Source organism: Rhinopithecus bieti, unplaced genomic scaffold, assembly GCF_001698545.2.
Source record: "Rhinopithecus bieti isolate Rb0 unplaced genomic scaffold, ASM169854v2 scaffold_63361, whole genome shotgun sequence".
NCBI lineage: Eukaryota > Metazoa > Chordata > Mammalia > Primates > Cercopithecidae > Rhinopithecus > Rhinopithecus bieti.
In genome coordinates this window covers 114,493-142,037 of record NW_016824163.1, presented here as the reverse complement: position 1 = coordinate 142,037, position 27,545 = coordinate 114,493, and the positions used below count along the sequence as shown (strand labels likewise).

Here is a 27,545-nt window from a genome sequence, read left to right as displayed (position 1 = left end):
GCCCTGGTGTCCCGCAACTGGCCCTGACGTGGAAGGGACAGTGCCTCCGTGTCTGAGGGACTCGGGGTGCCCTGCCACTGGCCCTGACGTGGAAGGGACAGTGCCTCCGTGTCTGAGGGACTCGGGGTCCCTGAAACCGATCATCAGTATCAGCAGGCCAGATGTTTGGAGATTTTAGAGGAAAAAGACGATGTGCTTAAAAACAGCCCATCAGGACAGAGAGCCAACCAGCTGTACAGGCGTTTGCTCAATCCACAAATAGTTTAAGAGACTGTTGTTTTTCCTTTTATGGAATTGATGAAGATGGTTCAAATCCGGTTCAAACAGCAATGATCAATTGCTGACTCGAGCCAAGTTGAGTCTGGAAAATGTCGCCTTGGGTCCACAAAGACCCACTGAGACCAGGGGCACAGGTGGAATTCACCTTTGAGGTCTCAGGATCCCACTCTCCGACTGTTGGGAGCTCAGGGGCCAGGCGGACCAGGCAGCATCATGTGGCCGGCTGCATCTAGCTTCTGCAACAGTGCATTCGCCATATTTAGAGACAAAAGACACAATATCCCTCAAATAGATCTGGGTGTTTTTGTAAATAATATTCAAATGCATTTTAAAAATTAAATGAGCGGAATAGCATATTTAAAATACTGAAATCTAAACATCACTTGCCCATCAAGGGCTGGTCAGTGAACCACCTCCCAGTGACCAGCTGGTGGTTCTGGGCTATAAATATGTAACTCAGACATACAAAAATACTATTCAATAAAAAGTGTTCTTTCTCTTTTCTTTGTCAGGAAGCATCTGGACTCAATTTATAGAAAGGCAAAGTCCATGTATTTATAGTTTTGCTGAGGAGGCGCATGAATCCTGGCCTTGTGGGCTGTTCCTCGTCACTGGGGATGCCCAGGGGCACGTTTTACACCCGGCCGCTCTGTCTGTAGTGATACCTGGAGGAAGCAGGAGCACTGTGTGTGGGTGCTTGAATCTCTCAAGGCACATTTTACACCTGGCTGTTCATCTGGAGGAAGCAGGTGCATTGTGCGGGTACTTGAGTCTCTCATGGGGCACATTTTACACCTGGCCACTCTGTCTGGAGTGGTACCTGGAGGAAGCAGGAGCACTGCGCAGGTGCTCGAGTCTCTCAAGGCCGCTTGGCCATGCAGTGGCACCCACTGGGGGACCAGGGCACAGGATGGGGGGCTCGGCCTTTCTGGTTGAATTCTCCACCCACTCTGGGACAAGGTCGGTGAGTCTGTGATGCTCGCCGTTGGCTGCCACACATCCCTCGTCACTGAGAAGAACAGGTGGAAAATGACATGCGTGATCTATCCAAAGACCACATCTGGGAGCACCTCGCTAACCATCAGGCAGTAACTCCATTTTAACTTCCAACCCCTAGAACTCGGCAGGCAGTGGGCAGGTGCTGGGTGAGGCGTGCATAGCGTGTAATGTTAGCTAGCTGTGATCTTTCACTCTCTGAGACCCTGATGTCTACACAGCAAGGACACACTTTAACCTTGACTCCCATTGGGCACACATCTTTTTTTTTTTTTTTTTTTTTTTTTTGAGACAGAGTCTCACTCTGTCTCCCAAGCTGGAGTGCAGTGGCCGGGGCACACATCTTAAACACCTAGGAATTCAACAGTTTTCTGAGGGGAAAGTATTTAGCCCCAACCATCCAGCCAGGTACAGCAGCGAGTGGGGAGGCCTTAATAATATTTCTGATTAAAGGAAGAAAAGTCAGTGAACATCCACGATGCCAGGAAACATTATTTGGAAGGAATTCACACACCGAGTGAGGTCACAGAATTTTCAAATTTGCACGCTCTGCACAGCAGGAATATTAAAAAGACACAGCTGGACTAGCAGTTTGCAAACATTAATTTCAAACACAAGAAGGGTTTGAAATTAGTTATTTAAAGTGGGGCTGTGGGTCCAGAGCTGGCTTCACAGATAGGGCCCAGGTCCCCCAGGTGGCCCTGAGGATCCACATGGGACAGAGGAGCCAGAGGCCCAGCCTCAGGACACTCCATGTAGGGGGCCACTGACCCCCAGCACCTCCAAGACAGCCCAGGGAGTGTTTCCAACTCAGTGAAGGGGAGGCTGTAGTCACACACACCATCACACACGGGGTCTGACCTGGAGCAGGGGCCTCAGGCAGTCAGGACAAACACCAACTCCAAAGACAGGAGAGTGGTGGAGCCATGGGCAGCAGGAGACACCCTGGAGTGAAGAAGGGGCTCAGACAGGAGCAGGGCTTCAGAGAGGCCCACGAGAAGATGGGTGCTGCTGACTCCCATGCTCACTCTCGCATGCATGCACACCCACAGGTGTTCTCTCACACACATGTGCTCACACGCAGACACACGGCCATGTGCACATGCATGCACACCCACAGGTGCGCTCTCACACACCACATGTGCTGACACACAGACACACGGTCATGTGCACATGCATGCACACCCACAGGTGTGCTCTCACACACGAGTGCTCACACGCAGACACACGGCCATGTGCATATGCATGCACACATCCACACAGTCACACACATGACACCCTCACGTGTCCACACAATAACACATTCACATGCAGTTACATACATATTCAGGTACACACACTCATGCCCAGTTACAAAATATCACGTGCACTCACATGTGCACACTCATGGCTACCCATGGACACACACATGCTCACACTCCTGTCCCTGTGTCATGACTGGCAGCCCTGGGGACAGGCACAGCAGTGGTATCTATGATGGGCAGGGTGTGACCCAGGGAACCAGGGGCGTCGGGTGGAAGGACAGAAGGAGCCAGTAATCTGCAAAACCAACGATCCAGGAAACAGAGTCTTGGAAACTCAGTGACCGCTGCATGTCATCATTTTAATCTTGCCTTAAACATGGAGCTTTACAACATTGTATGTGTCCCAAAATGAATTAATGTGCTAAAATATAAACCAGAGGAATGTCTTGATGGTACAGATATTTACAGTCTTAATGTCAAGAGTCACTGCCCAACATTTGGCAAACTTTGCTTCAGTTACCAGAATGATAACAGAACTGATGGAACTGCAAAGAAAATATGCAATTGACGGCTGTTTCTGATGAATTTTTGTTCAAGAGACGTAGCATATACTCCTTGTCACATTCACATGATCTAATTTCGTGCATAATAATACACAATGTATATGGAGAAGTATTAAAAATAAATACAATTTTCAAACCATTACACTAACTTTGATAACGTAATTAGTTTATAGTATACTGAGTTACAGGAGAAGTAAGAATAGGACTTCGTAACATATTTGTTCTATATCCCAAGTAACACAAAATAGCACTCATTTAACAAAATACCTATCCCCATTGCATCCCTACTTTAAAATTCACAACAAAAAGCGACATGTGTGGGTGCAGCGCTGTCACAGTGGGGCCGTGGGTGATCCTGGTCAGTATGGCATGGGCCACAGCCTCTCCGTGGCCACCCCTCTCCCTGGGCACCGTTCGGGGATGGGCGAGCTGGTGGAGAGTGGAGGCTCAACCACAGGGGCCTTGCGCATCATGGGGCAGGGATGGGGGAGGCTGAGCTCAAGGGATCGGCTGGGTGTCAGCTAGAAACAGAAGAGTTCCTCACCCTCCATGCAGACGAGCTCAGGGGATGGGCCGGGCATCAGCTAGAAACAGAAGAATCCCTCACCCCCCATCCAGACAGCTGCAGGTGCCCACCTGGAGGCCCAGGACTTTGTGCAGAGCCCCCTGGAGGGCTTGTGAAAATGCAGTGGCTGGGCCCACCCCAGAGTTTCAGATTTAGCAGCCTGGGGAAGAACCAAGGCTACGCCTTTCCAGCGAGGTCCCGGGGGGCTGGCACTGTGCTCTGGGGCCACACCATGAGGACCACCGAGGAGCTCGTGGAGAAACCCTGGGCACCCAGGAGCAGCCAGGGAGGGCAGAGCTCAGGTCTGAGCACGGGGAACCGAGGGGATCCCAGGACCCCATTCTGCTGCTCAGAAAGCCACTGCCAGAAACATTCCAGAGTTGGAGTCGTCTTGGGGAAGCGTATGAGATCCAAGGAAGCTTCTCTAGACCCAGAGATGCTAGCTCAGCACCTGGGTAAATGGAACGAAGCAGTTCATAAAAGCCCACGGTGCCGCTGTTGACCAGGATGAGGAAGGGAATGTGAAATGAGGACCAGTGACAAAGGAGAGTGACTCATCAGACACCGTAAGCCCAGTGGACACTGACTACAGCCGACTAATCCTGGGACCACGATCAGACACAGACCACAGTGAATAATTGCGGGGCAGCCATTGGACACCGACTACAGCCGAATAATCATGGGACGACCACTGGACACAGACCACAGTGAATAATCACGGGGCAGCCAGTGGACATCAACTACAGCCGAATAATCATGGGGCCACCATCGGACACTGACCACGGTGAATAATCGCGGGGCAGCCAGCGGACACCAACTACAGCCGAATAATCACGGGGCCACCATCGGACACTGACCACGGTGAATAATCGTGGGGCAGCCAGCGGACATCAACTACAGCCGAATAATCATGGGGCCACCATCGGACACTGACCACGGTGAATAATCGTGGGGCAGCCAGCGGACATCAACTACAGCCGGATAATCACGGGGCCACCATCGGACACTGACCACAGTGAATAATTGTGGGGCAGCCAGCGGACACCAACTACAGCCGAACAATCACAGGCCACTGTTAGACTCTGACCACAGTGAATAATAGCAGGGATAATCACAGGGCCACCATCAGACACCAATTATAGTGAATAATCACGGGGTCACTAGAGCCAGAGTCAAGGGCAGGGTTCCAGGGAGGCAGCAGAAGACGGTAGCTTTTCATCCCAGGCTTGCTATTATGATTTGATTTTAAATTATATGTGTGGGGGGTTGTGTGTGTGTTTACAGACATATATACATATACATACAAATGCATCTATATTTGTATTTGTATATCTATATGTACCCAATTTTTTTTTTTTTTTTTTTTGAGACGGAGTCTTGCTCTGTCACCCAGGCTGGAGTGCAGTGGTCGGATCTCAGCTCACTGCAAGCTCCGCCTCCCGGGTTTACGCCATTCTCCTGCCTCAGCCTCCTGAGTAGCTGGGACTACAGGTGCCGCCACCTCGCCCGGCTAGTTTTTTTTTTTTTTTTTTGTATTTTAGTAGAGACGGGGTTTCACCATGTTAGCCAGGATGGTCTCGATCTCCTGACCTCGTGATCCGCCCGTCTCGGCCTCCCAAAGTGCTGGGATTACAGGCTTGAGCCACCGCGCCTGGCCAATGTACCCAATTTTGATTTAAAATTTAAAAAATAAAATTAATGTCAGAGTGGGATGTGCAGAACACATTATGCCTACTTATAAAAACAGGCAGCCAAGAGTTTCCACAGTGGGCTACTCTAGCTGCAGAGGCTCCTCCATTTTGGGTATAGAGACCTGCAAAAGATGAAGTGACTCCCATTCTAACAATGAGATAAATTGTGACTTTTCTGGAGCTTTTCAGTGAGCTGAGGTCACAAGACAACCAAGTAAACTGGGTTCCAAAGATTCTTCAGGTCCTTGGAGCAGAGATGTACCATGTGGGTGGCCCCACCTTTGGTGGAGAACAGGAAAAAATGGTGTCTGCCCTCAGGTAAGGTGGGAGGAAAGTGGCCATAGTTAATTTTGAAGGCTGGCTGGGGGCTTCTGAGGCAATTTGGAATAACTGAGGCTTCAGACCTAGCAGCCCTCTGGCAGATCCCAGCTCTTTCTCCAGGCCTCACTGGGTGCTCATGAGAAAGATGGGGTGTGGAGAAGGAGGCTGGAGAGTGCTCCCCTCAGAGGCACAGGTGCCCAAGGTGCCCAGCTGCCACTGAGGACAAGCCCAGGCCAGCCTGTCTCTTAGACAAAATAAAGAGCATGGCCTACAGGGCTCAGGCCCAGATCTACATCTGGGGAAGGGGAGAAAGCAAAAGCCATGAGCCTGCGGGATGGGGAGGAAATATTTTTGGGCTCAGGATTCTGCTCAGATAGAAGCAGAGGTCTGTGATTAGTGGCAGGAGGCAGAAGATCTTGGCTGAACGAGGCACAGGCAGCATTTTGCTGGCGGAGGCTGTACAGAACACAGTGCATATTGCTGAGGCCCAATGCACATGACATGCTGGATGCTATGCCTGCACCTGGAGAACTGAGAACACCGCTGCTCCAACCCAGGCCAGGCACTGAGTAGCAGGCAAGAGTGTCCTTCTGTGAAGGAAGGTGCCACCTCAGTGATGCAAGTCACACAGAGCTTCCAGAAGCCAAAGTTGAGGCAGAAACACTGAGAAAAACCCTCCAGCACTCCAGATACTACACCAAGCCCAAGGCAACCACAGCACCCAATGGAGGAATTTTAAGTCCGTGGTGCACAGAAGGTGACCACAGCAACAAGAAACCCAAACCTGGCTCAACTAGTGACCAAAGTAACTCAACAGCACTTAGGAAAAGGAAGAGGCATGCTATCTCAGGAAGGAAATACTAGTTATCTGTCTCTTAGGTTTTTTTTGTTTGTTTGTTTTGCATGTGGTACCTATTATTCAATCAAAAAGTTCAAGACAGAGAAGATCGAAAAATATAACCTATTGTCAAGAGGTAAAACAGTCAACAGAACCAGACACAGGGAAGTCCAAGATGTTTCATCTCTTGACTGGAAGTTCAAATGACTATAGTCCATGTGTTAAGGGAACTAGAAGAAAAGGTGAAAAATGTTTTTTAAAAAGCAGGTGAGGGGATTTCAGCAGAGAGATGAAATCTAAAACAGGCAAAGGAAAATACTAGGAATAAAAAACCTGATATCAGAGATAAAGAAGTATGTTGACAGACTTATAAGCTGGTTGAACCTAGCAGAGGAAAATCAGTATACTTGAAGATAAATCATTTGAAATTGTATAAACTGAAACACAATGTGGAAAAAAGAAAAGAGTGTTGAAGAGCTCAGATAATATCAAACACTCCAATATATGTGTAATTAGTGAATAAGAGGAAAATGAGAGAAACACAAGGAAAGAGGATGTATTTGAATAGACAATGGCCAAGAATTTTCCACTTTCAATGAAAGGGAACAAAGTACAGATTCAAATATCTCAGCTAAAACCAAGCAGTGTAAATAAAACACAAAATCATATTTATAGCAGATGCATCATAACCACACTACTGAAGAACAAAGGTAAAGTGAAAATCTTGAAGACAACCAGAAGGGGAAAAGATGCCTGTGTACCAAGGGAAAAGATAAGAATTAGAGCAGAGTTATCCTCATGACTGTACAATCAGGAACCAATAAAGCAACCCCATTAAATGTTGAAAGAAAAACGGCACCAGCCGGGTACGGTGGCTCAAGCCTGTAATCCCAGCACTTTGGGAGGCCGAGGCGGGTGGATCACGAGGTTAGGAGATCGAGACCCTCCTGGCTAACACGGTGAAACCCCGTCTCTACTAAAATACAAAAAAACTAGCCGGGCGTGGTGGCGGGCGCCTGTAGTCCCAGCTACTCGGGAGGCTGAGGCAGGAGAATGGCGTGAACCCGGGAGGCGGAGCTTGCACTGAGCTGAGATCCGGCCACTGCACTCCAGCCTGGGCGGCACAGCGAGACTCCGTCTCAAAAAAAAAAAAAAAAAAAAAAAAGAAAAGAAAAACAGCGCCAACCCAGAATCATGCACCAGCAATAGTAGCTTTTAAGGTATTATTTCAAGGTGAGGTAAAGACATTTCCAGATCAGAAGAAGCTGAATAATTCATTGCAGGTAGACCTTCACTACAAGACATTTTAAAGGAAGTTACTCAGGCAAAAGGAGTGTGATATTAGTGGAAAATTTGGACCTAGACAAAAGACTAAAAAGTTCTGGAAATGGTAAAAACAAGGATCATTATAAAATATATAAATTTTTAAGTTACTTTAAAATGTAATTGTCTGCCTGAAGCAAAGATGGTAATGATGTATCGTGTGGTTAATTAATACGTAGCAGTAGAATGTATGGCAAAAACAGCACAAAGGAAGGAAAAATGGAAGTTTACCTTCGAACCATACACTGGTTGGTATAATATTATGTTCATTCAGACTTGAATAGGTTAAGTATGTATATGTTAAGTCTTAGAGCAGACAGTAAAAATTTTTTAAGGGCTACTGTTAATAAGCCTATCATGGAAGTAAGATCTGATATAAAAATTACTCCACAAATTCAGAAGAAAATAATCGTCTAGGATCGCTTCAGGATTGCAAAAGAGAAATGTGATTTCAAGGATTTCTTTCCTGTGACCACATCAGTTTGCCTGTGTCTGTATCCAAACCAAGCTGAATCACAACCACCTGTCATCCTCCTGCCAGGTCATCTTACTGGGGGACGACTCCGTGGCCGCAGGAACATGGTCCTCTCCGCACTGCACAGCCTGCTGACCCAGACCAGCTTCTGCTGCAAGCCTGTGTTCAATGTAGAGGACTTGCATGGCCACTTACTGTCACCTTAGCACTCAATTTTCTCCCCTGGATTTGTGGACAAGGATCTAATTTTCACTGTTAGATTACTGTGGAGATTGTCATAATCACATTTTAGAGCACTGCTAAAATAACAGTGAACTGGTTAAATTATTTTAAAAATAATAAAACCCACAATAATTAAGAAATAGAACAAAAGAGCCGAAGCAGAGTCTGGGTGAAGGAATCACTTCAGGACATCAGCAGCTGATACCTAAGAAGGCAGCTTTTTAAACAGAAATAAGCGGGATGTATGCCATGCCTTTCTGCACCTCGCACAGCTTTTCTATGGACCTGGAGATAAAGTTACGGCGTTTCCCTAGCATGTGTGCGATCCTTGAAGCCAAGGCGATTTCGCCTGTGAAACCTCAGTGTTGGGCACTTTAAAATCCTCAGGAGGACTCTGATGTAATAAGAGTGTCTTCAAGGTTTGTGACACGTTCATATTTTATAATACAATTAGAAAATTTTCCCGTGATGTCAGTTACTCTCTGAGGTAACAATACTATCAAAATCAGAGATGTGGTTTCTGTTTTCAGGTTTTTAACATCAAACCTAAATTACACAAGAAATACCTTTTACATCCTTTAGAAATATAGTTTGATAATTTGGACACTCTCAGAGTATAAAGTGAGTTGAAGAAAATAACTAAAATGTCCCTTAGCCAGGGACCCCCGGCGCAAGACCAGGACGAGGCCACTTTAGGAAGTGCCCCTTCGCGTCAGCAGGTGAGTGAGTCGGAGGCTCTGCGCTCCCCTGGGTGTCTCCAAGGGCACCTGCCCCGGCCTTTGCTTTTTCCCTCAGAGTCTTCCCTGGGATGGTTCGCGGGAGCCTTTGTCCACGAGGAGATGGCATGTCTTCCTGGATAACCTTGTACCAGGAGGGAGTAAAACTCATTTATGCTGAACAAGGATGTTTTCCAGAGACCACTGACAAAATCCAGCCTTCTGATTTATTTATTTATTTTTTTGAAACAGAAATCAACAATCAGAATCTGAAAAGGAAGTGGCAGCTTGCAGCTGTGAGACAGCACAGGGCATGGAGCTCCAGGGGCAGAGCCTGGCGGGACGTGGGATGGACACGGCCTGAGTTTGTCTGTGGTGGACCAGCGAGGCTTCCAGCGGACCTACCCCTGGCAACAGAGGAGACTGCCTGTAAGTCATCCCCAGGCCAATAGTCAGGGGTCCGCACCTGCAGACAGGATGGGAAGGACGTCGGGCTGCACCAGGTGTCAGGGAAGGACCCAGCTGACCCCACCAGAGCACGTGGTGCAGGCCAGCATTTTGGAGGCATCGGGAGTCCCGGGGAGGGGTCAGCCTTGTGTGCCCCTCACTGTCCAGCAACCGCCCGTGGGCTCCCCTGGAAGCAGCACCAGTGAGGCCAGGTGATGCTCTTTAGCCAAGGGAATTCCTGGAGACAGATGGCCGCGGAGGCTGCTGGCAGAAGCTGGGGGGTGGCCGCCCATCACAGATGGTGACGGGGACAGCAAGTCACAAATTCACCACAGATGCTTCTGCAGCAGCAGTCCTCAAAGCATGGTTCCCTGGAACCCTTGAGGTTCCCCAAGGCCCTTCAAGGGGATGCGTGAAGTCAAAGCTATTTTTATAATAATTCTAAGACATTGTTTGCCTTTTCACTCTCTTTTTTCTAACAGATATACAATAGAGTTTTCTGGAAGCTACATGGAACATCTGTACCTGTGAACCAGGCGTTGGAGAGACCGGCACAAAGAAGTAAGGCTCCTCACTATTTGTTCTTTTGTTTTGGAAAATGAAGCTTTCTGAAGAAAATATGTTTTATGTCAGCCTGTAATGGGTTTGTAGTGTTATTTTAAAATCAATTAATATATGTTTAAAAACATTCTCAGTATTCATGTCTAGTATAAATATCAATAGATACAACCCCCCAAGTCAGACATTTCTGGGGGTCCTCAAATGTCAAGAGTCAAGAAATCTGGAGGCCACAAGGCTCAAGAGCTGCCGTGTAGAGGACGTTGCGGCTGGCAGTCCTCGTGTGGAGGACATGGCGGCTGGCAGTCCTGTGCATCCACAAAATCAAACACACACGTGGACAAACACCAAGGTACCTTCTACAAAATAATCATTTCACTTAATGATGTTGAATCAAAATCATACACCGTTCCCATTACAAAAGCAGAAACTTAGATGATATTCAAAGGTGTGTGTACCCAGGGGAGCAGGGAAATTGGAGGACGTTTAAATACCTGAGGGGTGGCCGGGCGCGGTGGCTCACGCCTGTAATCCCAGCACTTTGGGAGGCCAAGATGGGTGGATCACGAGGTCAGGAGATCAAGACCATCCTGGCTAACACGGTGAAACCCCGTCTCCACTAAAAATGCAAAAAATTAGCCGGGCATGGCGGCAGGCGCCTCTGGCCCCAGCTACTTGGGAGGCTGAGGCAGGAGAATGTCGTGAACCCGGGAGGCGGAGCTTGCAGTGAGCCGAGATGGCGCCACTGCACTCCAGCCTGGGCGACTGAGCGAGATTCCGTCTCAAAAAAAAAAACAAACAACAAACAAACAAACAAAACCTGAGGGGCCAGGCCTCATGGTTTTCATTCATCTATTTATATAACCTACACAATGACAGCTATTTACATGTTTCATATGATTTTCACCAGGATGTGGCTGATAATTGCAGACAGAAAGTCACCTGAGGAGGCTACTTGAAATAATTTCTTCATCTTCCATGAAGGTGGCAAGTTGAAATACTACTTTCCTCAGAAATCAACAGAAGGCTTACAATCCTACCATGCATGTATCTTGCATTTTTCTTTATAAATATGAACCTACATCCACAAGTTTTAAGAATGATTTGAGGCTGGGTGCGGTGGCTCCCAGCATTTTGGGAGGCTGAGGTGGGCAGATCATGAGGTCAGGAGATCGAGACCATCCTGGCTAACATGGTGAAACCTCATCTCTACTAAAAAATACATATGTATATATAAATTAGCTGGGCGTAGTGGCAGGCGCCTGTAGTCCCAGCTACTCAGGAGGCTGAGGCAGGAGAATGGCGTGAACCCGGGAGGCGGAGCTTGCAGTGAGCCAAGGTCGCGCCACTGCCCTCCAGCCTGGGGGACAGAGCGAGACTCCATCTCAATAAATAAATAAATAAAGAAGAATTATTTGAGGCCTCCAAAATTAAATCCATTTACAGAAACATTCACGTCTTCAGGGAGAGATACTGCCATTACGTGCTTATTGAAGTTACACAAAAATAAGAAAAAATAAAACTACAGTGCCTGATAAAATCTAATGCCTTCTTTCATTTAAAGAGACTATGTAAAATAGCTGACAATTTGAAACCTTGACAAACGTCTAATGGCAATAATTATTGCTGAAATGTGTAATGACGCTACTAACTTCTGGAAACCACTTTTCACTTGTGAGTAAAAAGCCATGATTGCAATGTTCTAAAATGGTGGAGATGGATAAAGGCGCCCCCATAGCACAGTGGCCGAAAATGCAAAGTTGGGACCTGGCCCTACGTTCCTCTCCTGGCCACTCGTCTACACCCTCTGTAACAAACCAGGAAATGTGAGTGTTTCCCGGGGTTCTGTGAGACGTCCTAGGAAATGACCCGACCTGAGGAGGTCGGGGAACCCCCACTTTGTAGGCAAGTCAGACAGAAGTTACAGCGAGATGGAGCTGGGACCCGTCTTAGGGGCCTGCCAGGCCACCCCAAACATGGAAATAAAGGAGAATCTTGAGTTCATTCAAGGAAAGTTACAGGCACCAAGCTGGCCTGGAAAACCAAACAAGCATCCTTTTGTTCTAAATTTCTTTCCAGGGGGCCTGAAGGAGGAGATCCCCACAGTCTACAACTTGACATTTGTTTCTGCCGACCCCAGAGTTTTAGACACAGCTTCTTCTTAACCAATTGTAAATCAGAGAATCTTAGAATCCACTTATGACTTGTGGGATCTCACTTCAAGATACCTCGATCTCGATCTCTCTCTTTTATTTTTTTTAGGTGAAACCAATCGTTAGCTTCCAAGTATTGATTTGTGACTTTGCCAGCAGTCTCTGCCTCCCACCTTTAAAAAGCGTTACCTGTAGGCTGCTGGGGGAGCTCAGGTCTTAGCAAGAGCTGTCTGATTCTCCTTGCTTGGTGCCCTGCAGATAAACATCCTCCTTTCTCCACTGCAAAACCTCAGTGTGGACATTTGGCCTTACTGCGCCAGGCAAGAGGACGCAATTCGATTTGGGAAGGGTGTCCACCACTCGCAGCTGGTGTCTGAGGCGGGCAGTCTGTGGGACATGCCCTTAGTCTGCGGGGTCAGTGCTGGCTCTGGGCAGTTAGTGTTGGGATCGAGTTAAACTTTCTGACACCAAGTCAGTGTCCAAGAGAACTGAGAAATTGCTTGGATGAAAAACTCACAATTGGTGTCAGAAGTGTTGTGCATGTGGAAAAGTCATTTTCTTTTAGCCATCAACTCAACTATATATTTAAAATGATTTTTAGGTGCACCACGCTGGCCGGAGGAGAGGCATGGGACGCCCGCGGGCGGGGTCAGGGCGGGGGCCGGGGCCCAGGCGCACGGACCTGCGAGCGGACCCCAGAGGCGCGTCGGTGTGCCGGCGTGCCGGGTAGTGAGGTCCAAGGACGCGGGTGCTAGGATAGCTGTCGCTGGGACAGAGGCTCTCCGGGCTCTCCTGCTAGGTGTGATGTGGCCCCCTGCCCTTACAGATCCATGAAAAAACTCGTGACAGCCGCTCTCTTGCCATCTCACAGCTCAGATCCCACCCCACGAGCCCGTTTGCAGGGATGACGCAACTCCTACCTAACATGTCTGCCACCGAGGCTGTTCGCTCTCGCAAGGCCCTGCTCCTCCGGTAACAGAACACCCTGCCGTGTGGTGGGGAGCTGGTGAGGGTGGCCTCTTTCCCCCTCAACTACCTAGCTGCCCCCAGCCATTTATTTTGTTTTATATATACAGCACCTTTCCCCGGCATAACACTACAACTCCCACTTCGAGGTGCCAGAGGAGAGCCCCTTCCCCAGCCATGCCCAGGCCACCAAGACCAACCGGCTGCCCTCCAGCCTCCTGGCCCAGTTTGAGAGGCAGCTGCCATCACCGTGGTGGCTTCCAGCACCCTCCCAGTTCCCCCATGGTGAGGCCTGGTAGCATTGGCCAGCTGGTCCACGTCAGTCCAATGGCTTTTCCTCACCAAGGCACCCCTCCACTGGGGGTACAGCGGGCAAGGTCGGTGGCCAATGGCAGCAGAAGGTGGCCACAGAGGACAGCAGGGCTGGAGGGCCAAAAGCAAAGGAGCCAGGCCAAGCCTGGGTAGCCCACGCCAGCCGCTCCAACATCTCAGGCCTGGTGGAGCTCTGATGACAACTTGGACAGAGAGGCCAGCACCTTCCGCAGCAGTGGCCCCAGCCCTCTGGCTGATGACACCAGGGCCACCAGGCAGAAATGCAGCCAGCCACTGCTACTGTCAATGCATGCCTACAACACCATCAGTGGGCACATGCTCAAAGCCCACCAGGAACACCACCACCGGGCTGGACCACCCCACACCCCACCTGCACCCCCAGCCTTGGGGTGGGCACTGATACCAACAGACGTCATACTGGGGCTCCTGGTCCACTCCGACCCTCAAAAGCCACGCCCACAAAGGTCGGCCAGAAGACCTCGGCCACCTTGGATAAGAGTCTGCTCAAGTCCAAATCCTGCCACCCGGGGTCTAGCCTACCATCCACCTGCAGGTGCCCAGCGGCAGCGTGTGGAGCAGCCACGCCTGCTGTCCCCATGCGAGGACGGATGCCGCGGCCGGGGCCCCAGCCCCGTGCCAGCACACGCGCAGCAGCAGCTACATCAAGGGGCCATGGGTGAACCAGGACAGCGACAAGTCCAGCCGCAGCCCCCAAGCCCTCCACCAAGACTTGCGGCTCGGGCCCAGAGCTATCTTAGGGCCAACGGCAGCAGTCCTGGGAGAGCAGAGCAACCCCCGCAGGAGTCTGGACCGCCTGGATTCAGTGGACCACGCGCTGCCTGCCCCTCCAGTGTCCAAGCTGGGGAAGAGGACATACACGCCCGTCAGCGACAGCCTCAACGACTCCAGCTGCATCAGCCGGATTGTTGGCAGACCTCCCTGATCCCCCAGTTGTTTAGCAGCAGGTACAGGAGTGCAGAGCTGAGTGACCAGTATGAGGCGGCTGCAGTGAAGCGGAGTCCACAGCTCGGAGATGCCTGACCCTGCCAGTGGCCCAGCTACTTCCGCTCCCAGCAGCCACAAGCTGCCCGTGTGCCATCCAGTGCTCAGCTACTTCCGCTCCCACAGCCACAGCTGCCTGTGTGCCATCCAGTGCCCAGCTACTTCCGCTCCCGCAGCCACAGCTGCCCGTGTGCCATCCAGGCAGGCTGCTTGCAGCAGGAGGACAGTGTCTCCCTGCAGTCCCTCTCCCCACCGCCCAGTACCGGCAGCCTCAGCAATAGTCACATGCTTCCAAGTTCATCATGCCTAGTGGCATATAAGAAGACCCCACCACCGGTCCCTCTACGCACCACTTCAAAGCCATTCATCTCACAGTCCAGAGCAGTACTGAGTCTGCCCAGGACACCTACCTGGATAGCCAGGACCACAAGAGCGAGGTGACTAGCCAGTCGGGCCTGAGCAACTAACTCATCGGACAGCCTGGACAGCAGTACCCAGGGCGGAGTCACCCCAGCCCAAGGCCCCAAAGCTACCCCCAAAACATGCAGCTCTGAAAAGTGAACAAGGGACGCTGACCAGCTCTGAGTCCCACCCTGAGGCTGCCCCCAAAAGGAAACTGTCATCAATAGGAAGACAAGTTGACTGCATTCAGCCAGTGCCAAAAGCGGAGCCCAGTCCCGCTCCCATCAGGGTTCAGGTAGAGGACGACTGGCAAAGCAGCGTCCCCTCTCACGGTATGTCCTCCCAGTGGGACAGGGACTCAGATACCCAGGATGTCAATAACTCGAGCTGTAAGTCATCTGAGAGGAGCCTCCCGGACTGCACCCCTCCCCTCAACTCCATCAGCACTGATGCCGGTCCCTGGCAGGGCCCCAAGATTGCCCAGATCCAAGTGTAACCTTTCCTATGGAGACAACAGCGGCCCTGCCCTCGAGGCATCCTCGCTGCCCCAACCTGACCCCTGGCTCAAGACCTCCTCCAGCTCCCCAGCAGAGCCCGCACAGCCAGGGCCTGCCGCCAAGACAGCTACTGGTTCCTAAAGCTACTGCAGGCAGAAACGGAGCAGCTGGAAGGCTGGTGTGCCAGATAAGGAGACCGAAGAGAACAACCTCTCTGAAGAAGTCTCAGAAAAAGTCCTCAGTGTTGTGAGCAATGCCCAGCTACTGATGTCGCAGAAATTCTGGCAGTTCCGGGGCCTCTGTGAGCAAAACTTGAACCCTGATGCCAACCCACGCCCCACAGCCCAGGACCTGGCAGGGTTCTGGGACCTGCTACAGCTGTCCATCAAGGACATCCGCATGAAATTTGATGAACTCTACCACCTCAAGGCCAACAGCTAGCAGCTGGTGGTGACCCCCAAGAAGAGGAAGAGAAGAAACCACCCACTCCGGTTCCAAAGAAGCAGCCAAATCCAAGCCGGCCGTGAGCCACAACGCCTCAGACGCCAGCGAGAAGCAGTACCAGAGGCCCGCAAGAGACTCCCGGTGGCCAAGTGGGCAGCTTCTGTGCGGCAGAACTCAGCCGAGAGCATGGACAGCATCGAGATGTATGTCCCGGAGGCCCAGACCAGGCTCTGAGACGCAGGAGGAAAGAAAACCATTTTAAATCATTAAAAAACACGAAAACTACGTGTGAACGGAAAATAAATAAATAAGTAAATAAATAAATAAAATGATATTTACATAGATCGTCTGGGACTTTGAGGTATTCTCCTATGAACACCAAGCCTGCCTTTCTCTGGGGATGGCCTCTGTCTGCCCTGAAGCTTTTCTCTCTACAGTTCTGATTTTTTCTTGTGCATCCCCTCTGTCTGGAAACTGGTGTGACATTTTGGGAGAGATTCTCGGCTCCGTCTTCTCACTCATTGAGGATCAGTGTGGTAGTAATCCTGCTTCCACAGCAGTGAGGGGTTCCTTCATTTTCCCGATATCCTGCTGTTTATTTTAAGTAAAACTTCCTCCCCCTCAACCTAAGTATCAGGCCCGCGTCCTCCAAAGGCCCTTTGTCAGCTGGGACGTTTTTCCTCCTGGGATCTTTACTGCTCTGATGGTTGACCTTCTCTTTCAGGGATGACTTTCTCGAACCCTGGGCTCTGGTGTCCTTCTGGATGGTGGTAGATGCTGGTTGGAACTGGCTTCTGCAGGCCTCCGATGGGTTTCCAAGCTCTTGCTGGGGGGACCACAGCAGCCTCCCAGGTGCAAGGCCGCATACCCCTGGTGTCTGTGGTCCGGGGCAGGACCCTGCCTTTCCAGGGACCCTGTGCTGATCACACCCAGTCTGGCCCCTCAGGATCCTGGGCTTGCTTCCTGGTCCCCACACCCTAGGGGGATGCAGAGCTGGCACCCTCCCAAGCCCGTGGCTGGCTCAGCTGGTTCCCCCAGGGCTGCTCCCGTCCTTGCCCTCTGCCCCTTCTAGGTTTGTCACCGTTTCCTCCTGAGAGGTTTGGGTGCTTCTTCTTTAATCCAAGGCTGAAGAGTTTCTATTTGCAGACTCTGTTTACATCCTGGTACCACCACAGTGCCCCTTCTTTTCTGATATGATTCTCAACCTGTTTGTCACCTAAGGACGTTCGTTGTTGGAAAGGCCGTGCCATGCCACCTGACAGCGGAGGGCACAGGGTGACTTTTTGGGCTGTGTCCTCCATCATGTATTGGGCCTATTTCCTGTCTGACTTGTAAGGACCCCTGGGAGATGGTCAGAGGACAGGTTCAATAGTTGCCCTTACTGGGGAAAAGCCACATCCTCAGAGACAATGTCAAAGGTGTCCTAGGGGCTCCCTGCTAGTGTGTGGGGGCAGGTGCCGAGCCAAAGGGATGGGACAGCACAGGACGCCCCACAAACAACAAAGCCTCAGTGTGTGGCTGGCGGCTCCCGTGTGCTGATGCCCTTTGTCACCACTGCGGAGCTCAGGTCGGGTGTGGTGGCCGCACAGCCGTGCAGTGGGGATGGCGCCTCTTGGGCAGCCACAACTGCTGTGGCATGAACGACCCCCCCCACCACACACAAACCCCGGAGCAAGGCTGCATCCCATAGACTTTCACCCGGATGCTGAGGTCTGAATTTCACCTAATTTTCACTTGTCACAAAATATCATTCTTCTTTTTCAACCATTGAAAATGGGGAAAACAACCCCCCCAAAAAAAATTAGCTTGTGGACCAGAAAAAAAGAGGAAATGAGTTGAATTTGGCCCCTTCTAGAGGTGTTAAGACAGCAAGAGGTCATGACCTTGAAACAGTAAAATGTGTATCACGACTGTCTACTCCGCATCATAAATAACAGCGTTTTTATGGACTGTAAAATACACAGTCTTTGAAACAAAACCAGAGGGGCTCCCTGCCTTTTGCTCTGCCTCTCCGCACACCACACACACGCAGGTGCTGCACACACGCACGCAGGGGCACACAAGTGCTCCACACACACAGGTGCTCCACACACAGGTGCTACCCACACACAGGTGCACGTAGGTGCTCCACACACACGCAGGTGCTCCACACACAGGTGCACGCAGGTGCTCCACACACACACAGGTGCTCACGGGTGCTCCACACACAGGTGCTCCACACACAGGTGCACGCAGGTGCTCCACACACACGCAGGTGCTCCACACACAGGTGCACGCAGGTGCTCCACACACACAGGTGCTCACGGGTGCTCCACACACAGGTGCTACCCACACACAGGTGCATGCAGGTGCTCCACACACACGCAGGTGCTCCACACACACAGGTGCTCACGGGTGCTCCACACACAGGTGCTCCACACACAGGTGCACGCAGGTGCTTCACACACACAGGTGCTCCACACACAGGTGCTACCCACACACAGGTGCACGCAGGTGCTCCACACACACGCAGGTGCTCCACACACAGGTGCACGCAGGTGCTCCACACACACAGGTGCTCACGGGTGCTCCACACACAGGTGCTACCCACACACAGGTGCATGCAGGTGCTCCACACACACGCAGGTGCTCCACACACACAGGTGCTCACGGGTGCTCCACACACAGGTGCTCCACACACAGGTGCACGCAGGTGCTTCACACACACAGGTGCTCCACACACAGGTGCTACCCACACACAGGTGCACGCAGGTGCTCCACACACACGCAGGTGCTCCACACACAGGTGCTCACGGGTGCTCCACACAGAGGTGCTCCACACACACACAGGTGCACGCAGGTGCTTCACACACACAGGTGCACGCAGGTGCTCACGGGTGCTCCACACATACACAGGTGCTCCACACACAGGTGTTCACAGGTGCTCTGCACACGCACAGGTGCACCGAAGTCCAGCAGGAAGGCCTGGGGTGTTCACTGCTCAGCATATTCACCGTCTGACCCCGGGGCGCCCCGTGCCGGAGCTGGCAATGCACACCCAGGAGTCTCCCCGCGCCCTTCCAGGGCCCCTCTTCGCGGACCTTTGTCTCCTGTGCAGATTTTCCCAGCACAGCAACGTGGCTCCACCATGACAGAAACAGTGCAAGGCCTCGGTAGGTGTCCCAGACACGCTGCTGCCGCTCCTGAGAGTTCCCCTTAAATCACCCAAATTCCAGAACCCAGCAGCCTTGGACGCGCACAGCCCAGGAGGAAAGGGCCTTCCCACGGCCTCCCACCCAGGCCCAGGCTTTGCTTTGCGGGCTCGGGAAGTCCCGTCCGACCGTTTTGTCTTTACCTTTGCCTGGGAAACACCATCATTCGATTGGCACGTTTATTACCATGTAAATAAACACAGACTCCGCCTCTCTGTCTAGTTCCTGCCGGGCTCGCGCCGCTGGAAGACGCAGGGAAGGTTCCAGGACGGAGGCGGGTGGGATTTTCCCACGGAGGAAGCTGCTGGTTTAACCTCCGGCAGGAGAAGGACGCGGAGCCGGTGCCGCCCTGGGGGAGCGGGGGTCGCAGGGGGTCGGGAGCCCGGGGAGACCTTTCCTGTCACCTCTTCCCCGCCGCCCCTTCCCTCCGTGGGCTTGGAGGCCCGGGGTTCGGACCGCGAGGCTCCTGGGCGGGTCGTCCGTGCTGCGCCCCGGGGAACGCGGCGTCTGGGTTCGCGCCCTGGCCCGGGGCCTCCGTGAGAAACGCGCTGCCTGCGGGGGCTCCGAGCGCAGGGCGGCCTCCGTCCCTCCCTCCCTCCCTCCAGAGGCGGGACGGTGGGCGGCCCCCAGGCCGGTGTCCACTCACTGCCGCACCCGCAGCTGGACCCCGCCCCGGCCCGCGGCCACCTGCATCCTGCAGACGGCTCCTAACAGGCGCCGCAGACTCGTTCGTCTTCATGGATTTGCCCTTCTGAAAGGTGGCGGTTGGTGATAATGTGTAAAAGTTTTCAAGGACGTGACTAAGGGTCCACAGGCCGCGAGCGTCTCTCCTGGGGGCCGACAGGCCTGGAGGCGGGTTTATACCACGTGGAGAAGGAGGGAGGGGGTTGCACAGGGTTCCCAGCCCACACGCCAGCCGCAGCCCCGGGACAGATGGAGACGATGTAAAAACCCAAGAGAAAGGTCAGCTTCCCGTGAGGGTCTTGATCCAGAAAGAATCTTGATTTAGGCCTGGGCGTCCCTGAGCTTCGAGCGGCAAGAGGAGGGGATCAATGCACTGAAGAAATGTACTCAGGGACCCAGGACTCAGGAGTGTGTGAAGATGCGTGAGTGTGCAGGACATGAGTGAGTAGGACGTGAGTGTGCAGGATGTGTATGCAGGATGTGTGTAGGTGAGTGTGTAGGATGTGTGTAAGATGTGAGTGTGCAGGATGTGAGTGTATAGGAGGTGAGTGTGTAGGTGAGTGTGCAGGATGTGAGTGTGTAGGTGAGTGTAGGAGGTGTGTAGGAGGTGAGTATGCAGGAGGTGAGTGTGTAGGATGTGTGTGTAGGAGGTGTGTAGGATGTTTGAATGTAAGTGAGTGTGCAGGTGTGTAGGAGGGGAGTGTGCAGGATGTGTGTGTGCAGGTGTGTAGGATGTGTGAGTGTGTAGGAGGGGAGTGTGCAGGATGAGTGTGTATGATGTATGAGTGAGCCGGATGTGAGTGTGCAGGAAGCCTGGGTGAGCAGGATTGTGAGTGTGTGAAAAGAGCCGAGTACACAGTGGTAGCATAAATACTTGGTGCTAATTCTAACACTGCCTCCTCCAAACTGCATCTCAAAAGGTCTAGAATGTGCCACCCACGAAATGTCTCTCGGCACACGGATTGTTTTCAGCTAAAGGTTTCCAAGAAACAGCAGATGTAGGGCGGGTCCTCAACCCGCCCTTTTGTGCCTGAGCAGTGCACACTTTTCCTAGGAGAAAGGTGCCCTCCATCCCAGGAAGAAGGACATGCTTATGGCCAGGTTTGTCGACACAAACAGACCTTAACAAACACCCTTCACCACGTCCCGTCGGTGTTTTGCAGAGATTTCCCGGCCACTTTCCCACCGTTTTCCACCCCTGGAACCACAGCCCCTCCAAATATAGTTACTGCTCACTCTTGATCACTCCGTGTTAAAATGGTCTCTAAGCCCCAAGCCTGGCTGCTTCTGAGTGGTCTTCACGTCCTTTATGAAGCCTCCTGTGCCGTATAAAACATTCACAGCAAATGAAATGTGTGTGCTCTTTGCCTGTTGATGTCTTTTGTCAGCTTAATCGCAGGTCCTGCTAAACCTGAGAGGGCGGGGGAAGTTTCTCCTCCCCCACAGACGGCACAGACTGTGGATAAGGTTTTCCTGATTTTCCCGTCAGCGCCTGCTTCTGCCTCCCTGCACACTCACACCCAAACACACCCCACAGTCACCACGGCTGCCATCACCTTCTCATCCACTTTGCTGTAAAATCACATGCTCACTCCCCCTTCTGCTTACCTGCTTCCCTGAAAATCAGTCGATACCAAGGAGGTTTTTTCTGAGCACTTCAGGGAGCGCCCGATTTAAGAGATCTCTAAAGGTGTAAATTGTGTTTTGGACCAAATCACTACATATTTGACAAAGAATCATGCCACGGCTTGCTCGCACTCTCACCACCTGTTTAAGGGCGAAACATTGTAAGTCTGTATAGAGAGGACAATAGAGCAACCGTGAAGACGCAGCGTTGAGTGATCTGTTCACGGCCAAGCCATGGAGAGGGTCCATTCTGAGGCACACACCGATGCAAAGGTTAGTTACCAACCCTTTTGCTCTAACACTGGTCTAAAAAGAAAATGAAATTTATAAAACCCTTCTCAATGGGATAGAACAAGAAGATAAGTCACGTAAGAAAATCACGAGTGACGTATTTTATAAAAACTACATAATACATGTAATTGTAGACGGGAAACCGATTTAAATAATGGGCCTGCTTTGGTCTCTTCGAATCCTCCCTTAAGCCCCGTTTTTAATGCTGTCGTTTCCGGAAATTCCGTCTGTGGGGTCCATGACATCACGCTGTAATGACTGCTGCCAAGTAGTTACATGTGTTTATAAATACATGTAATAAATGTAAATTATATACACACATACATACACACATACTTTTTTTTTTTGCTTTGGGATTTAAAACCTCAGAGGTGGTTTTCAACCCACTCTATTGAATAGTTTTGGTGTTTAAATAATTGTTACATAGTTACTGACAAAGACTATTTAAAATGCCAAGTGTTTCCAGCTTCTGCCACTTCTCAGATTATGACGCTGAAAGTGCCCATTAATGGGAACACGAAGAGGGCTGCTTCCTGTGGTTTTATCACTTTCCTGTTTTATTACTTCCAGTCTCATTTTATCATGGACAATAAAAGAATACCATTGTGGAACCCAGCCCCGCACTAGCATGTTGTCCGCTGAGAAAGTGCCTTCACTGCAGGCCTCCCGGGCTGTGTGGCGCCGCGGTAAGCTTGCATACACGCTCCTTACTCTTACAAAACACAGGTGCTTATCTACTGGAGGGAAAGAGCAAGAAATTACCTGCTCTAGAAATGAAACCAGAGAAACTGTAGCCTTATTATCTAAAATCATATCACACTTCGCCACATGCCTCCTGGGAGGGTGTCTGTCTGTGTGTAAACACACACACTACAATTATTCTAAATGTTGGTCAACCAGAATGACCCAGAACCATTGGCACTTCAGTGCTTTTTCCCCACAAAAAAAGCATTCAGTCAAATGAGGATATTCTCAGTCACTATGAAGAATGTTGGGTCCTGACATCAGAGCCATTAAACGACCCAAAACAGAGATGAGAGAACAGGGCTGGTGTGGTGGCACACGCCTACGCTCTCGGCTACCCAGGAGGCTAAGGCAGCAGGATCGCTTGAGCATGGGAGGTCGAGGCTGCAGTGAGCTATGATGATGCCACTGCACTCCAACCTGGGGAACAGAGCAAGAATTCATTTAAAAACAAGCAAATAGGCCAGGTGCGGTGGCTCACGCCTGTAATCCCAGCACTTTGGAAGGCCAAGGCGGGACCTGAGGTCAGGAGTTCGAGACCAGCCTGACCAATGTGGTGAAACGCTGTCTCTACTAAAAACACAAAAATCAGCCAGGAGTGGTGGTGGGTGCCTGTAATCCCAACTGCTCGGGAGGCTAAGGCAGGAGGATTGCTTGAGACTGGGAGGTCAAGCCTTCAGTGAGCTATGATCCTGCCACTGCACTCCAGCCTGGGGGTCAGAGCAAGAACTCATTTAAAAACAAACAAACCAAACTAAGCGGGAGAACAGGCCAACAGTCAATCCTATTTTTCTTCTGTAATGCAGTTTATTTGAACCTAGACTTGTAGGAAAACTACTTGTCTCATATTTCTCAAGAGTTGATGAAACATGTTTTTAATCATTTCATATTCAAGTTACATTCTTTTGTTTGTTTTTGTTTTGAGATGGCGTCTCGCTCTGTCACCCAGGCTGGAGTGCAGAGGCCTGATCTCGGCTCACTACAACCTCCACCTCCTGGGTTCAAGCAATTCTGCTGCCTCACCCTCCTGAGTAGCTGGGATTACAGGCACCTGCTGCCATGCCCATCTAATTTTTGTATTTTTAGTAGAGATGGGATTTCACCATGTTGGTCAGGCTGGTCTTGAACTCCTGACCTCAGGTGATCTGCCCGCCTGGGCCTCCCAAAGTGCTGGGATTACAGGTGGGTAAGCCACTGTGCCTGGCCTACATTCTTGATCGTAAAGGAAAAGTAGTGAATTTAAGCTTCTTTGATTATTTGAAATTTCTCTCCTTGGTCTCCACTTACTATATGACCTATTTTAAATGTTCTTTCTGATTTCAGAATAAATGCTATTGTTTCATAAGTGCTGTTATACATGGTTAGCAAGCACAGACTTCCTAAGCCCTAAGTTTCCTATATTTGTGGAATATGAGGAAAGTGGAATCTGTTGATCAGAATTTGTTGCAACTTAAAATGACAAACTCTAACTTCGCTATTTTTTACCAAATATAATTTAAAGATGATGGATATTACTCTTAACTGTCTTTTTATTATTTAGATAGCTGTTAAAGAGTAACTTTAAAAGTTAGCAATTGAAATGTTCACTGACACAATAGTCTGTATTTTGTGACTATTTTCCCCCAATGCTAGTTAATTCATTAAACACCTATTCTATTAACATGCACTCAACAATATATCCTCTACCCATATATTTAGAAGAAAAAGCCAAATTCACCTAGCGTACAAAGGTAATAAGGAAAAATAACAAGCAATCAAAATATGGAGATATTTATAATAAAGCCATTAATTGGATAAATGAGACAATTAAAACATTCATCCAGCAGTTCTAAAATACAGATGTGGAGGTTGCTTCTGGAAGCCAGAGAGCTTGTGCCATTCTTTTAGACACGCATGGAAGCCTGCTCTTCCTCTAACAGGAGGGAAGATGCATGGGACGTAAGGAGCCACGGGGTCTCCTGGAATCTTGAAACTGCCCTGTGTGATACAAGTTCATGGCACTTCTAAACAGCAGCAGAAAATAAATCCCAGGATAATAGTGGCTGCCCAAACACAGGTACCTTCACACACACTCCCCCAAAACTGTAAGCCAAACAAGGCTGCAAATAAAATTCTGCACACCCCTGCCTGTGGCATGCAGTGGACGGGGTGGCTTTGGTGGGTGGAGAGGAGAGGGGAGAGGGAGAGAAAAGATTGCTTCTGGGGAGGGAGGTGGGGAAAAAGAAAGCAGCTTCTGGAGACCAGGCCACGAGGAAAGGGGAAATGAGACAACTGGAAAAGCACAGGCTCATTGTGGCAGCCCCTCCTACCCACTCACTGCAACCAACGCCGCCCACTGAGAATTTAAACACCATCCTACCAACTGAGGGGGCATCCTGGGAGAGGACCCCACCCACAGAATGCCTAGGTATAAAACAAATCAAAATAACGCATTCAGATAACCCTGAGACAAAATATAAAATGAGAATGAAACCATTTCAGCTGCTGAACACCTCCAAATGAAGGCCAAGCGCAAAGCCTTGGAAAATTATAGTACAACATCCCAGATAGAATTAAATATCCTCAAACAAAAATGTGTAGATACAAAGAAAAGTCTATATATATATATATATATATATGTTCCATCAATTAAGAGAAATTTACAGGGTGCTCAGAGAGTTTATGCAAATGAAAATTTAATGAAGGACATGGAAGAACTTCAGGAATACCTGCTAGAAAATGAAAATAAGATTTTGAAAAACTAGTCAGAGAAAGGTGGTTATAATGGAAGGTAAGTAAAACAGTTCCAGGCCAGGCACGATGGCTCATGCCTGTAATCCCAGCACTCTGGGAGGCCGAGGCAGGTGGATCACAAGGTCAGGAGATCGAGACCATCCTGGCTAACATGGAGAAACCCCGTCTCTACTAAAAAATACACACACACACACAAATTAGCCGGGCTTGGTGGCGTGCACATGTAGTCCCAGCTACTCAGGAGGCTGAGGCAGGAGAATGGCGTGAACCCAGGAGGTGGAGCTTGCAGTGAGCCAAGATCGCGCCACTGCACTCCAGCCTGGGTGACAGAGCGAGACTCTGTCTCAAAAAAAAAAAAAAAAAAAAAAAAGTTCCGCATATATTTATGAGTTCTAAAATATAAAATAAAATCAGAAAGTAATATTTAACATTTTAATCCACACAATCTTCCTAGAAATAAGAGAAAACCTAAAATTTCATTTTGAAAGGAACCACCATGTGCCTGAGGATATTGACCCAGAACATTCAGATTCAAGAAACACTCACTAAAACTATTAGGATTTAAATATGAAATAAAAAATGATGATCCCTAGATAAAAACGGCCACATTACTAGCAAAGTGAGTAAAAAATCTGACTGAGACACTTCTCATGAGCCACACATTATGCAGAGAGAGCAATAGATCAGCCCACCCAGGACACACATGGAGAGGAAGTGTAAGCCAGGGATTTTATACCCTGCTAAATTGCCCTCCAAGCATCAAGGCTGCAGAAAAGCAGATTTCAGTGTTTATGGCTTCTGGGGACCCAGAGCACAAATACTTCCTCAGGAATTCACTCTAGAGCAATTCTCTGTATGGAGACCCGAAGGCTCCATCAGAGGTTCAAAATGCCAGGCCATTTATAGAAATATATTAAGATTATATTTGTCTATTTGTCTTAATTCTCTCTGGGTGTACCATGAGTTTACAGAGGATTCATGACATAGCCAAAATTATCTAAAACATCTGTCAAAACTGCACCTTTTCCCAATCAATTACTTATTTGCATGAGGCCAGCTTTGCTTCATATACATCCATTGAAAAAACATCAGAAGTTAAATGCAAGAAATGTGAGGATTCAGGTGTCTTCCATTAAGCTAGGCATTAAAATTCACAAACACAAACCCATATTATTATTACTATTTTCTGTGATTTAAAAATAATGTTAATAAAACATATTATTCTATTAACATGTAATTTGCATGCAGTTGCTTTTAACAAATGTTTTAATTAAACATTTTAAAATTTTTCAGTTTTAATTTCTACTATGGTAACTATGGACAGATCTAACCTACATAAGTAAAAGCTGATTGGGATCCTCAATAAAACATGAATAAGGGTAAAGTCACTCTGAGCCAAGAATCTGAGGGACACTCCACAGGTGAGCAGGTTTCGTCTAACCCAGAGATGACCGATGTTACCCTCCATAGGTGAGCGGGCTTCATCTAACCTGGGGATAATGGGGGGGTCACACTCCACAGGTGAGGGGGGCTTTGTCTAACCTAGAGATGACCAGGTCACTCTCCCCACGTGACTGGGCTTCATCTAACCAAGAGATGACTGAGGTCATGCTCCACAGATGAGGTGTCGTTATATAACCCAGGGGATGACCGGGATCATGTTGACACAAGGACTGCCCTCCCCATTTAGTGTATTTAGCTGTAGATTTGAGATTAAACCACAGGTGGAGTTGTGGATGGAAGAACAGTATATAATTATTGGATGTCCTGAGAAAGTAGAAAGAATACAAGAAAAATATGAGCATAGAACAAGATAGAAAAGCAGGAGAAGATCATTGATTATTACTGTGATACAAGGTTGATCCCAATATCATATAAAATACACAAACCCAACTGTAAATGCCAATAAGAGCATCACATAAGCTACAAGTGCAAAGGTAACCAGTAGAGCAAAAAAGTAAACCTGCCAAAGAAGGTTTTAAAAAGAAATTTAAGGCCGGGCGCGGTGGCTCAAGCCTGTAATCCCAGCACTCTGGGAGGCCGAGACGGGCGGATCACGAGGTCAGGAGATCGAGACCACCCTGGCTAACATGGTGAAACCCGTCTCTACTAAAAAATACATAAAAAAAAAAATTAGCTGGGTGAGGTGGCGGGTGCCTGTAGTCCCAGCTACTCGGGAGGCTGAGGCAGGAGAATGGCGTGAACCCGGGAGGCGGAGCTTGCAGTGAGCTGAGATCCGGC

General features: G+C 49.7%; 1 protein-coding gene, 1 long non-coding RNA gene and 1 pseudogene across 4 annotated transcripts in view; 2 read left to right on the top strand and 1 right to left on the bottom strand.

Annotated features, from left to right (window-relative positions):
* LOC108522050 (contactin-associated protein-like 4) overlaps positions 1-27,545 on the bottom strand; it is a 217,238-nt gene that overhangs the window by 179,361 nt on the left and 10,332 nt on the right. The gene's annotated exons all lie outside the window — the stretch shown is intronic.
* Positions 9,024-11,347, top strand: LOC108522052 (uncharacterized). 3 transcript variants are annotated; one of them, XR_001883356.1, is made up of 4 exons: positions 9,024-9,236; positions 9,486-9,662; positions 10,163-10,241; positions 11,149-11,347. It is a non-coding gene; the product is annotated as an uncharacterized LOC108522052 (long non-coding RNA). The 3 variants fall into 3 exon arrangements; XR_001883357.1 differs by lacking the exon at positions 11,149-11,347 and adding an exon at positions 10,404-10,585; XR_001883355.1 differs by lacking the exon at positions 11,149-11,347 and having other exon boundaries at positions 10,163-10,315.
* Positions 13,020-16,269, top strand: LOC108522043 (disks large-associated protein 4-like; annotated as a pseudogene).